Raw genomic sequence first — 12,886 nt, forward strand, 5'->3', positions numbered from 1 at the left:
TAGCTAGTTGTGTGTATGACTGGTTGTGTTTTTAGCAACACTCACCTGATCGTCTTGATGTAGAACATAGAAATTACTTTTTAAATTACTTTACGAAAATTATTATTATTATAAGAATTTTTTATAAATATCAAGATTGTTTTATCGCCTCACTTTAAAACTTAAATATGAACCCAAAAGTATCATAAACGTAGTCCATTCGAAAAAACATGAGGGTGAGTAAATAAATTAAACTGAGCTGAGAATACTAGACTCATTAATTGTAGTTGAAAGCATAAACAAACCAGTCAAAATACAAATAATTAATGAACACCCAAGGGAACAATGTTCTAATTCTGTGAAAATCTGCTGAGCTATCTTTAGAGTTCTGTAGGTGCAGATTTTGAGAGGGCCAGCTCAAAAATTGTCAAGACGTGTCCAGCTATATACCATTCCAAGTCTTTTTTAGGGATGGGCAATCCTGGCCTTGTGCTTTTTAAAAAAGGTGTGTATACAATAAGAGGTTCTCTTTCTCACCAGCACATGTTAATCTATGGACACATGTTGATGAGGGGATGTGGAGTATCTTGGAAAATGCCTTTGAAGATGTGACAAGGTTGAGGAAGTGTCACAGAGCAGCACGGCTGCCGCAAACTGCACCAGGCTGCAGCTCACCCCTCATCATGTATTCTTCTTTATTTATAGAAATATTTGAAGAGGATCGAGGTCTCTGTCTGTATACAGTCACTTTCCAGCACTGTTTGAGTGCTTTCGGAATAGGTCAGAGACAGAGAATTCTACTGGTTTACACGAGGCAGAATAGGGCGGGGTCAGACTGAGATGGGTCTTTGTGAAGGCAGACAGGAGTTTTCTGTTGTGTCTCTTCCACTGTTTAAGAGCAGCAAGTGTCAAGTAATAATTCATTTGAGGGAAGCATTTCCATTTCCAAGACTTTTGTTCTTCATCTTAGAGACACTATCTGTGACTTCCGAGCAGAGGAAAAATCGACTCGGTTACTAACGTAACCTCGGTTCCCTGAGAGGAGGGAACGAGTATTGCGTAAGTAGCTTACGCTATGGGAAAAACTCAGTTTCTCGAGAAATATTGAAGTCTTTATGTAAAACGCATTGCAGCTGCACAGCAGACAGCAATGAGTGAGGCAGCTCGGTCATTGGCTGTGCTGCAGTAACTTGCTTGAACCAATGACGGGGCGACTCTGAACGCGCGACCAATGGGCGCGTGCTTCGCGCTCGCGCTCAGAGCCCACCAAGATGGCCGTGGCTTAGGGCTATATATTAGGCGCCCCGTCATGAGAGTTCTTTAGGTTCAATCGACTGAAGCGCACTGACCAAGCACTAGCACGGCAGCTTACGCAATACTCGTTCCCTCCTCTCAGGGAACCGAGGTTACGTTAGTAACCGAGTCGTTCCCTATCGAGAGGTCTCTCCTATTGCGTAAGTAGCTTACGCTATGGGAACACCATGCAAAACGCCGTGCGTGCTGACTTCGCTCTATAAAGCCAGAGGCAGATGCCTGAGCCTTAAAGCAAAGTGATTATTCCACGAGCCGGCCAACGGCGAGCTACATAATGGGATAGTATAGAGCGCCTTCCAAGGTGGTCCATGGTGGGGTGCTCATAGTACAAACACAAGCACATATCTTATGTACTGAGTTTTTATGTACTGATATGCATAAAAATCCTTTAAGTCAGTCAGAGACGGACCTATAAGGGAGGAGATAATGCTCAGCATATACATACTCCAGTCCATTCTATAGTCAGGCTGATAGAATGTTGGAATGCAATGAGGGGACCTGTAGGTTATAAAACCTGATAAATGTCGAAGGTGAGGCCCAGCCTGCCGCCGCACAAATATCTTCAATGGGTATCCCACTCGACCACGCCCACGAGGAGGCCATGCTCCTCGTAGAGTGAGCTCTGACGCCTAAGGGGCATTGAAGGCCCTTGGCTTCATAAGCCAGCGCTATAGCATCCACTTTGAAACTGCGAGACCTTTAGTGCGGCCGCCAAAGCATACGAATAATTGTTCCGTCTGTCTGAACAGGGCAGAACGTTCCAAATATACTCTGAGCGCCCTGACCGGGCAGAGTAAATTAGCGTCGCTTTCGTCTGCTGGGGACGATAGCGCTGCCAGAGATATCACCTGTAGTCTGAAGGGTGTGGAGAGCACTTTAGGAATATACCCGTGCTTTGGCCTAAGGACAACTCTGCAGTCGTTAGGTCCAAATTCCAGGCAAGCAGCGCTTGATGACAGCGCGTGCAGGTCGCCTACTCTCTTGACTGAGGCGAGCGCCAGCAAGAGCGCAGTTTTGAGCGAGAGCTGTTTAAGGTGCACGGTTCAGAGAGGTTCGAACGGGGCACTCTTGAGTGCGTCCAGGACCGTGGCCAGGTCCCAGATCGGCACCGAGGGGGGGCGAGGAGGGTTCATCCTCCTAGCGCCTCTTAGGAAACGAATGATTAGGTCGTTTTTCCCTAATGAACTTCCTTTATCAGGATTGTGTGACGCCGCTATGGCAGCCACATAGACTTTGAGCGTGGAGGGTGTGCGGCCCGCCTCCAGCAGCTCTTGCAAAAAAGGCGAGTACACTTGGTATCTCGCGACGATTTGGGGTTCAAGCTCTTGGTATCACACCAGTCACTGAACACTTTCCACTTTTGGGCATATAAGCGCTCGTAGAGGGCGCCACGCCTCAGTGATGGTTCTCAAAACTCCACTGGGGAGGTTCTCGGGAACCCGTTGAGGGGCCATGCATGGATGGCCCACAGATCGGGCGGGGATGAAGAATCATCCCGTTGGCCTGCCTGAGGAGGTCTAGCCTCAACGGAATCGGCCATGGGGCAGATTGCATCATCTGCATCAGTTCTGGAAACCACGCCTGGTTTTTCCAGAGTGGGGCTACCAGGAGCACTGCACATTTCACTTCCCTGATCCGACTGATGACCTGAGGTAGCATCGCGATCGGGGAAAAGCATACAAGGGGCGGCTCGGCCAGACTTGGGCGAGCGCATCCGTGCTCTTTGAGAAGAAAAGGGGCAGTGCGCATTTTCCCTGGAGGCGAAGAGGTCGACCTCTGCCTCGCCAAAGGTTTGCCATAACCACTGAACCGTCAGGGGGTGGAGAGACCATTCTCCTGGGAGAACCTTGTCTCTGGACAGCATGTCCGCTCCCTGGTTCAGGGCGCCTGGCACATGCGCTGCTCTCAGCGAGAGCAGGTGGTGCTGTGACCATAAGAGGAGCTCCCTGGCCATAGAGTGCAGGGAGCTCGACCTGAGTCCACCCTGGCGATTTATATACGAAACTACCGTCATGTTGTCCGTTCGGACCAGGACGTGTTCGTTTTTCAGGTACGGAAGCAGGACTCTGAGAGCCAAGGCGACCGCTTTCATTTCCAGACAGTTTATATGTAGGCGCTTTTCCGGGTTTGACCAAAAGCCCTCGTAAAGGGCCCCCCATCCTATTTTGGAGGCCTCTGTCGTGATAATTTTTCTCCGCGTATTCACGCCCAGACTCACGCCGGTTTGATACCAGTTGACGGCTTTCCATGGCGTCAGGGCTTTTATACAGCCGTGATTCGCTCTGATCAAAAAGTGGCCCGAGCGCCACGCGTGAGTGGGGACACGGCTCTTGATCCAGCGCTGGAGAGGACGCATGTGCAACAATCCTAGCTGGAGTACAGCTGATGCCGAGGCCATGAGACCGAGCATTCTTTGAAATCGTTTGACGGGGCGCGCGCGCCCTTTCTGAATGATGTTGCAAGGCGTCAAATAGAGAGTGCGCGCTCTGATGAGAGGCGCGCTGTCATCTGCACTGAGTCTAGCACTATTCCCAGAAAAGAGATATTCTGGCTGGGGGATAGCACGCTTTTTGCAAAATTGATTCTCAGACCCAGGCATTCTAGATGGCTGATAATCCAAGATCTGTGCGTCGTTAACTGACCCTCTGATTGTGCTATGATTAGCCAATCGTCGAGGTAATTCAGTATTCGCACTCCCGCTGTCTCAGGGGAAAGTGCCGCGTCCATACATTTCGTGGAATGTACGGGGGCCAATGATAGGTCGAATGGTAGTACTGTGTACTGGTATGACTGTCCCTCGAAGCTGAATCTCAGAAAAGGCCTGTGATGAGGCGCTATCGAATGTGAAAGTAAGCGTCTTTCAAATCCACTGATAGAAACCAACCCCGGGCGAACTTGCGCGAGGATATGTTTGGTTGTTAACATTCTGAATGAGCGAATCATAAAAGCTTTGTTCAGATGTCTGAGATCTAGGATGGGGCGGAGGCCACCGTCCTTTTTCGGGACGAGAAAATAGCGGCTGTAAAAACCCGCCTCGCTCATAGAGGGAGGAACAGTTTCTATAGCGCCCTTCTCTATCAGTTTGAGCTCCTCGGTGCGTAGAACATGTGACACATCTTTCCTCACTTTCGTCTCGACCACCGCTGAAAAGCAAGGTGATCTGCGAGCGAATTGAAGTGAGTAACCGTGTTTTATTATGTTCAAAACCCATTTTGGCATGTCAGGGATTTTTTCCCAGGCTTTTGCTCGCACAGATATGGGCTGAATGCTGGCTGGGGGCGTGTCGCAGTGACGTATGGGCCCCACCGGCAAATTGCCTTGTGCTAACACTGAGTTTACAGCTCTCAGAGGCGCAGGTGCGCGCTGAGCAGCCGTGTTGAGTGGCGAGTGCAGGGGTGCGTGTGAGAGTACAGGCACGCGCGCTATCTCCGAAATGCTTGCAGCATGAGACAGAGAACTGTTTGAAACTGTATGGGCAGCGCTTATGGGTGGGGGTGCATATACTGTAGTAGGCACGCGCGCCACTTTCATAAAGTCTTCCGCTCGCGGCAGGGGTTTTGGCTATGCATACAGTGTTTGTGTGTAGGGGTGCATGCATGGCAGCAGGCACGCGCGCTACTTTTATAGTATTTCCCGCTTTTACTGGGGAAGTGTTTATAACTGTGGGAACAGTGCTTGTGTGTAGTGGTGCATACATGACAACAGGCACACGATCTACATTTATGGAGCGTCCAGCTGAGCTGGGGAAGTATTCGGCAGTGTTTGGACAGTATTGATATGTGGGAATGCGCACTTTAGTGTGGACACGTGACCCCTTAGTGACACAGGCAGAAAATGTGCTAACACTGAGCTTACAGCTCTCAGAGGCGCGGGCGCGTGCTGAGCAGCTGTGTTGAGTGCCGAGTGCAGGGGTGCGTGTGAAATCACAGGCATGCGCGCTATCTCCGTAATGCTCGCAGCATGAGCTGGAGAAATGTTTGAAAACTATATAGACAGTGTTTACGGGTGGGGGTGCATACATTGTAATAGGCACGCGCGCCACTTTTATAAAGCTTCCCGCTCTTAGCGGGGAGTTTCTTGGCTCGCGCGTCGCATCTGTGATGCTCGTGGCATGAGCTAGAGAACTGTTTGAAACTGTATGGGCAGCGCTTATGGGTGGGGGTGCATATACTGTAGTAGGCACGCGTGCCACTTTCATAAAGCCTCCCGCTCGCGGCGGGGTTTTTGGCCATGCATACAGTGTTTGTGTGTAGGGGTGCATGCATCACAGCAGGCACGCTCGCTACCTTTATAGTATTTCCCACTTTTACTGGGGAAGTGTGTATAACTGTGGGAACAGTGCTTGTGTGTAGTGGTGCATACATGACAATAGGCACACAATCTACATTTATGGGGCATCCAGCTCGAGCTGGGGAAGTATTTGGCACTGTTTGGACAGTATTGATATGTGGGAATGCGTACTTTAGTGTGGACACGTGACCCCTTAGTGACACAGGCAGAAAATATGATTTCTGTGTGTTGCCGTTAAAACGGCGTTTGATTGCAGGTGAGCGAGTTCTGTGACTGGCCCATTGACTGCTGTACAGACATTTCCAGCCCCCTGTAAGGGGACTGGGTAATGTTTTACACGTTTTGGAGACGGGAGGCGTCGCCCTGGCTCGCTGCTGCTGCTGAGGCGGTCTCTGGCGGCTCTGTGATGAGCTGGAGCGCTTGGGCAGGAAGTGACGCATAGCCTGCGAATCCTTCCGAGCTTCAGTGAAGCGTTCAGTGAACTCTCTTACCGTTTAGAAAGGATGCGGACGATCTCTGAGTCCATGCTGGTGCCCGTGCTCGTGTCCGCTAATGTCGACGGCTCGGGGTCGAAGGCCAAGCCCGGCCAGTCGTCGGATGCAGCGTCAATGGAAAGGCTGTCATCCTTTTCACCGTCGTCCCCTGATGCGCCGAACGAGACAAGACCCACCGCTCTGTAGGAGGGGTGCTGGTCCGCCTGCGTTGAAATGGACTGGCGGCGGGGAGTTCTCGGGTAGTGGTGAAGCACACGGGGACTGGCCCGGCGTGACGTCACTGAAGTCCGCGTGCTCTGGCGGCCTCCGTGAGCGGCGCTTTTTCTTGCGCGGCTCGAACAGAGGGGACGGCAGCACGGTGGTAGCAGGCTCGTTCGCGGCGAAGGCGGCAAAGCGAGCGCGCAGCTCGCTGAGGCCCAGGGAGTCACATTCGGGGCATCCGCCTCGAGTGAGAGCAGCTTCTGCGTGGTCAGTTCCCAGGCAGCGAGTGCAAATGATGTGACGATCCCCGTCAGGAAGAGGGCCTCTGCACGAGGCGCAGGCTGAAGGCATTTGCAACAACGCCTTGAAAAATTACTCTTTTACTCAATCAAAAAACGTTGCGAGCGCATGCAGTAAAAGGATATAGCGATGCGCGCCGGATGGCGTAGCAGAAGGCTTCGAAGGCGGCTGAAGGCGCCGGCGTCCTCTTAGCGGTCCTGCTGTAGGCTTTTCGACGGCGGGCGAAAGACTCCAACAATCCGGAGGATCCAGCGAAGAGAAGGTCTTTGCTGAAGGAGATTAAATCTAAAGAACTCTCATGACGGGGCGCCTAATATATAGCCCTAAGCCACGCCCATCTTGGCGGGCTGTGAGCGCGCGAGCGCGAAGCACGCGCCCATTGGTCGCGCAATCAGAGTCACCCCGTCATTGGTTCGAGCAAGTTGCTGCAGCACAGCCAATGACCGAGCTACCTCGCTCATTGCCGTCTGCTGTGCAGCTGCAATGCGTTTTACATAAAGACTTCAATATTTCTCGAGAAACTGAGTTTTTCCCATAGCGTAAGCTACTTACGCAATAGGAGAGACCTCTCGATAGGGAACTAGTGTTGTTGGGCAGAAGGGGGAGGGGCATGAATTCTAATGAAGATAATGATCATTTATCTGAGCCCTGTTGTGGTCTAGATTAGGCCTTTTGCTGCCAGGTGGCACATACAGATGTGCTTATCAAGATGTAATGAAATAAAACAAAAAATAATGAAAACAGTATTGTTGCAATTATGTCCAGTTGACATTGGTCCATGTGTTTTACAGTACACTGAAAAAATGTTAACCTAAAAACATGCTTAATGTGGTAATATCTAAATTAACTGACATTATTAAAGTCAAAAATGTAATTTCATTTCACTGGTTCAAACTGAATACATTAGGTTACACCAGTAAAGGTAATTGTAAGGGTTTGATCAGGTAGATATAGCTTCTTAAGGTCACAATTTAAGGTTACCTCTTTTTACACTGTACAGTATGTGTGATACTTGTCCTTAATTGGATTATTCTTTATTTTCATTGTTAGGCCATGTTGTAGCTACACTTTAATGAACAGGAGCATTCGAGATGTGCCTGTCACTTCTCGTAAGGGGCACGACATGGGACAAATCAAATTATGTTTTCCTGGTTTTTTTCCATATGTCCTTGTTAAGATGGATGTGACTTGGAATGTTATTGATTCTTCCGCAGCTTTGAAAGTGCATTAATTATACTATTTTTTAGAACGCTGATTCTGATGCTCTATGCTGCATTTTTTTGCCCTTGTATTTTATGCAGCGCACAGCAGCAATATGTGGGGAAGTGTTGCATTTGATGAAATGTGTTAGTGGCCTTCATCTTACAAATCAAACAATAATGGAAGCATTTGCATACAGATGGAGAAAGAAATGCAAAACCTGCTGGTGTTTCCTGCTGTGCTACGTCGTGCCCTTTCTGGCATATTTTGTGATGGATGAAAATGGAGGTGTGCAGGCTGCACTCTTCTTAAGACTTTCATTGAAAAGTGTCTATGAAATAGCAGTGGTCCATTAGTAGAATAATGTTTTAGCCTTTAAATTAAGGAGGGAAAAATAGTCAGACTCTCATTGTTATTCCCTTGATATTTGCTTAGACTGTTATGTTGAAATTGCTAATAAATCTAATCTAAACATCTGTTCAACATGGCTGCAACAAGTCCAATTACAACCGGGGCAAACTGGTTGTGAGTGAAACATCCTTGCGGGGGATTTTGGTTGGGCAGACACATTTTTGCACTCTCATTTCAGTTTCTTTGCAGTGTGTTTCTGTGATTGCTTTTCAAACTCATGATTGATCAAGTGCAAAAGAGGAGTAGTGGATGCAGAGAGAACGGATCCATTTCAGCAGGGGCCTGCTCTGCTTATGACAGTTAGCTGTCCTCCAGAATGTAGTGAAAAAGTGAGACAGTGTTGTGATCCACCCTCAGATATAAACTCATCTAAGCTCATGATCTTCCTTTAGATAGTTTCCATCCATCAGCATCAAACTGACAGAACACTCTGGAGAGCGGTAGCTATGTTGGACCCAATCACACACCAGCCCGCTGCTCGAAACAGGAGGGTCTGAAAGTTATGACAGCTTTTTATTGTACTTAGATCAGTGACAGTATGTGTTCTCATAAAAAGTCTTTAAATGGCTCAGAAAGGATGTGGGAAAGCAGATCTGGAAATGTAATGAACAGGGGTGATGAAAAGCCTCAGTGTAAACTGATGATGTGCTTCCCGCAGTGATGATAGGCCCTTAATCTGCGTTGCATTTGGTGCAGAGCAGTCAGTCTGAATGTGGAGAGGACGGGCTAAGTTACTGTTGCCTTACATTACACATGCTTTCAAAATGCATACAGAATCAACATCACATGCTGTGAGAAGGCTTATTATTGCTGCCTTAAAAGAAAAGTAGCCTCAGCTCTCTGCCTGATTTGTCATTTTGTTACACTTTAAGTATAATGTTCCATACCTTATAGCAACATTCTTTGCATTTAAAGTTTCAGTGTAGTGCTTGAACTAATCAGATGTGTACCTGAATTTAGATGCAATTCTTGTTTTGATCTATTGCATCTACTGGGGCGGCTGTGGCTCAGGTGGTAGAGCGGGTTGTCCACTAATCGCAGTCGGCGGTTCGATTCCCGGTCGGTGAATATATCAGCAAAATAAACATCGGATTATATTTAAATGGTGAGAGACCTTGCAATCTATTATTTGGAAGAGAAAATGTGTTTCTTTCTTTTTGTCTTTCTTTCTTTCTTTCTTTCTTTCTTTCTTTCTTTCTCATAAAGTCCAGTGACCGTCTAAATGTTCAAATGACTCTTTTTCACATCCTGATTCAGCTGCAATCTCACTTAGGCAGAAAGCTGTTGAGGTGCTTTGTGATTCCAGTGACGTCATGGTTGTCCAAAACCTAAAGCAGCCTGCTTAGAGCAGATAAAAGAACATCACTTCTTCTGTTGGAACCTGTTTTACACTAGTCTTTGTCCATGTAGATCATTCTTTATGTGAGAGCCTCTTGTACCATGTCTCATTGTCTTGCTTGGGGTTGAGGATGTTGGCAGAGAGACAACACTGTTCCATGACCTCGTTTCTGAGTGAAGATTCATGCCTCTTATTCATGGTCATCTTGTTTAGTTGGCACTGGCATGTTTTTCACCAAAGACCCATATGATTCAGCTACTCTGATCTGCTCCCCAACAGGCAGGCAGAATCAGAAAAATATGGACTTTCAACTGGAAAATGTCCAGACTAATGTGCAGACTGAGAGTTTGTGCTGTGGGGGCATCAGAAGTACAGCACTAACAGGGCATCTTTTACTAAAGTGACTCCTCAAGTTCAACCTTTAGCCATGATAAAGGGATAGTTCACCCAAAAATGAAAATGCTCTCATTATTAACTCACTTTCATGCCATCTCAGATGTATATGACTTTCATTCTTCTGCAGAAATCAAACTGAGATTTTAAAGAAGAATATCTCAGCTTTGTAGGTACATACAATGCAAGTGAATGGTGGCCAGACCTGACGCTTCAAAAATTACAAAAAGGCAGCATAAAAGTAATCCATACTGTGCGACTCCAGTGGTTTAATATATGTCTTCTACAGATTGTAAAGAGTGTGAAAGTGGAGATTTAAAAAGAAAAAAAAAAAAAGGACTTAAATATTGATCTGTTTTTCTACCCACACCTATCAAAGCACTTCTGAATGTTTGGGCTTAACCACTGGAGTCATATGGATTAATTTTATTTTGCCTTTATGTGATTTTTGGAGATAATAAGGTCTGGTCACAATTCACTTGCATTGTATGGAACTACAGAGCTGAAATATTCTTCTAAAAATCATACAGATAAAATACATTCTGTTTCAGACTCTTCGCTCATTTTAACATTCTGTCAATGCAAGTCTATAGTATTTTTGGCCACTTTGAATGTCCAATACAGGAAAACGGTAAGTTTAATCAGTTAGAAAAGATAGAGCAACATGAGTCTGAAAGTCTAAAGGTCTATGCTGTGTTTGGTGGATGCACCATCAAAGTTCTTGGAGTTAGAGGCTGAAATTGTTGTCTTGGTTTAGGAATTCTAGAAAAATTCTAACCCATGTTTGTTAAAATCATTTAATAGATTTAAATGCAACAAAAAAATTATGAGGAACACTCTGTTCTGCAGTGCTGTGGGACAAAAGGTGATTTTGGTCCTTTTTGTCTTGCATCCTGTCTCTCTCTTTCTGTCATACTAGGTCCCCAGGGGTTGTTCTGGCCTGTAGTAGTAGTAGTCCTTTATTGTCACATAGTAAACCAGTGAAATTGGCCATTGCTTAAGACCTCCACAACCTCTCCGGACAGGGAGCAGAATAGAGCAGGGATTTAACCTAAAAATTGAACAAGCTGCACACCATTACTGAATTGAATAAATAGTTGCTGAGGATATTCACTATCTGCATTGTTGGACAGGATAAACGCAATGTAGTGATACTAGTACACACTTCACACATGCATATGCATGCTCAGGCACATAAACACAGGATGCCTCTACAGATCTGTACTCATGCCTCATATGTAAAGCTCCCAGAAAAATTTAAACAAACATTGTTTGTGCAGCCTCTGATCTTTCTTCATCAGAGCCAGGTCTGACTGCACACTCTTTTCTATGCACATCCACAATGTGTGTGTTTATGTTATTTTCAGCATCATGAATAATTGATGAACTGAGGGAAAGCTTTCAATGGGCAGAGGGCGGAGCTTTTTCACGTTTCTCTGGCCGAGTTCAGAATGGCACACTACCATACTACTCTTGCTATTTCTGCCATAGACATATATGGTAGAAGTAATAAGAGTAGTATGGGTAGTTTGACATTCTGAACTCAGCATCTGTCTCAGTGCGACATTGTCTCTGAGCATTGTCTTCCCAGTCTTGACCATTTCCTCCTCAGCCTTCATTTTTCAACCACCTCATTACTCTGAGAACTGACTTATCCCCAACCCACAACAGTCTACTTTTAATCAACTCAGTTTTCTCCCTTTCGGCGTCTGTAAAGTTAATTGGTTGTTGTTGAAAAAGCAGAAAAATCCTGCAAATCCATTATGGTTGTGTTTTTGCTTAAGGCAGAACTGAGAGAGGTGGTTGGATGGGTGTGTTGCTCTCTTCCTCCTGACTAATGGCCATTCCCTCCTTCAGTAGCTTTATAATGAAGAATTATCATAGATATTTTCACAAATGGTTGCAAATGTAGTGTAGTTAATAAAAGTTTGTAACAAAGGTTAAGAATGGGAAAGGAGGAGGTGGGAACCGACTGAACAGTCAAAATAATGTTTAATTTAAACAAAAAGACAAAACACTGCAGCTGCATGTCTCTCTCTCGAACTGCAGCATCTCGCTGCACTTATTCCTCTCCTCAGCTGATTAGCCTGATTGGGGGCCGGATGTGCATAGTCACGGCCTGGCTCCGCCCTTCTCCTTGTCACACTCCTCCCTCCTTTGCCTCAGGCCAGGGAATCCCTGGCATGACGTACACCCCCCCCCACCCCCCCTTTCCGCCGGGGGAGATTAGCCCGATTCCACCATCACAAAGTTGTTGGTAAGAATAGAACAGAATCCTTCATATATTCGCTTTGACTAATGGGATAATACTGTTCAATAAGTACAAATATATATTGCAACTAGTATTCAACCGATATATCGCTGAGGCCGATAAATCATCCAATATTCTGACTTTTTTTTAATTGTCGGCATTGGCCGCTACATTTTCCCGTTTGGCCGTTTTTTTTGTAGGCGCAGAAAATCGCCTGCCAGTCACTGTTCGTTTCATTGTTACATGCCATCGTGTTACTACAATGTATCGTGTTAATAAACCGGTGTGCAACACAGTGTCATTTAAACAGTCCGCATATCATACCGCGGCAGATGCATTTGAGCTCATAATGTTAAAGTTCTCGCCTGTTTCATTCTCCCTCTCTCTCTCCTCAACAGTCTTTTCTAATCATAAAAAGGCAGACATCAATTAAACTAATATCATATACCATCTGCAAATATGTGAATATCTTGTTTAAACAGATTTAATACACAAACCTCACATAACTTCAGCAGATCCAGCTTCCTGTGGAACGCTCATCTATCTTCCTCTGAAGCATGTATTCTAACAGTCTCTCCTCAACAGTTCCTGTAACTTTTCTAGTGATAAAAGGCAAATATCAATACAACTTATTTTACACACCGATCAGCCACAACATTAAAACCACCTGCCTAATATTGTGTACGTAGGTCCCTTTCGTGCTGCCAAAACACA

General features: G+C 46.2%; 1 protein-coding gene across 2 annotated transcripts in view; it reads left to right on the forward strand.

Annotated features, from left to right (window-relative positions):
• The window catches only part of apba2b (amyloid beta (A4) precursor protein-binding, family A, member 2b), a 130,377-nt gene that overhangs the window by 31,952 nt on the left and 85,539 nt on the right, over positions 1-12,886 (forward strand). The gene's annotated exons all lie outside the window — the stretch shown is intronic.

The sequence above is a fragment of the Xyrauchen texanus genome, chromosome 2 (assembly GCF_025860055.1).
Source record: "Xyrauchen texanus isolate HMW12.3.18 chromosome 2, RBS_HiC_50CHRs, whole genome shotgun sequence".
In the NCBI taxonomy this organism is placed as follows: Eukaryota; Metazoa; Chordata; class Actinopteri; order Cypriniformes; family Catostomidae; genus Xyrauchen; species Xyrauchen texanus.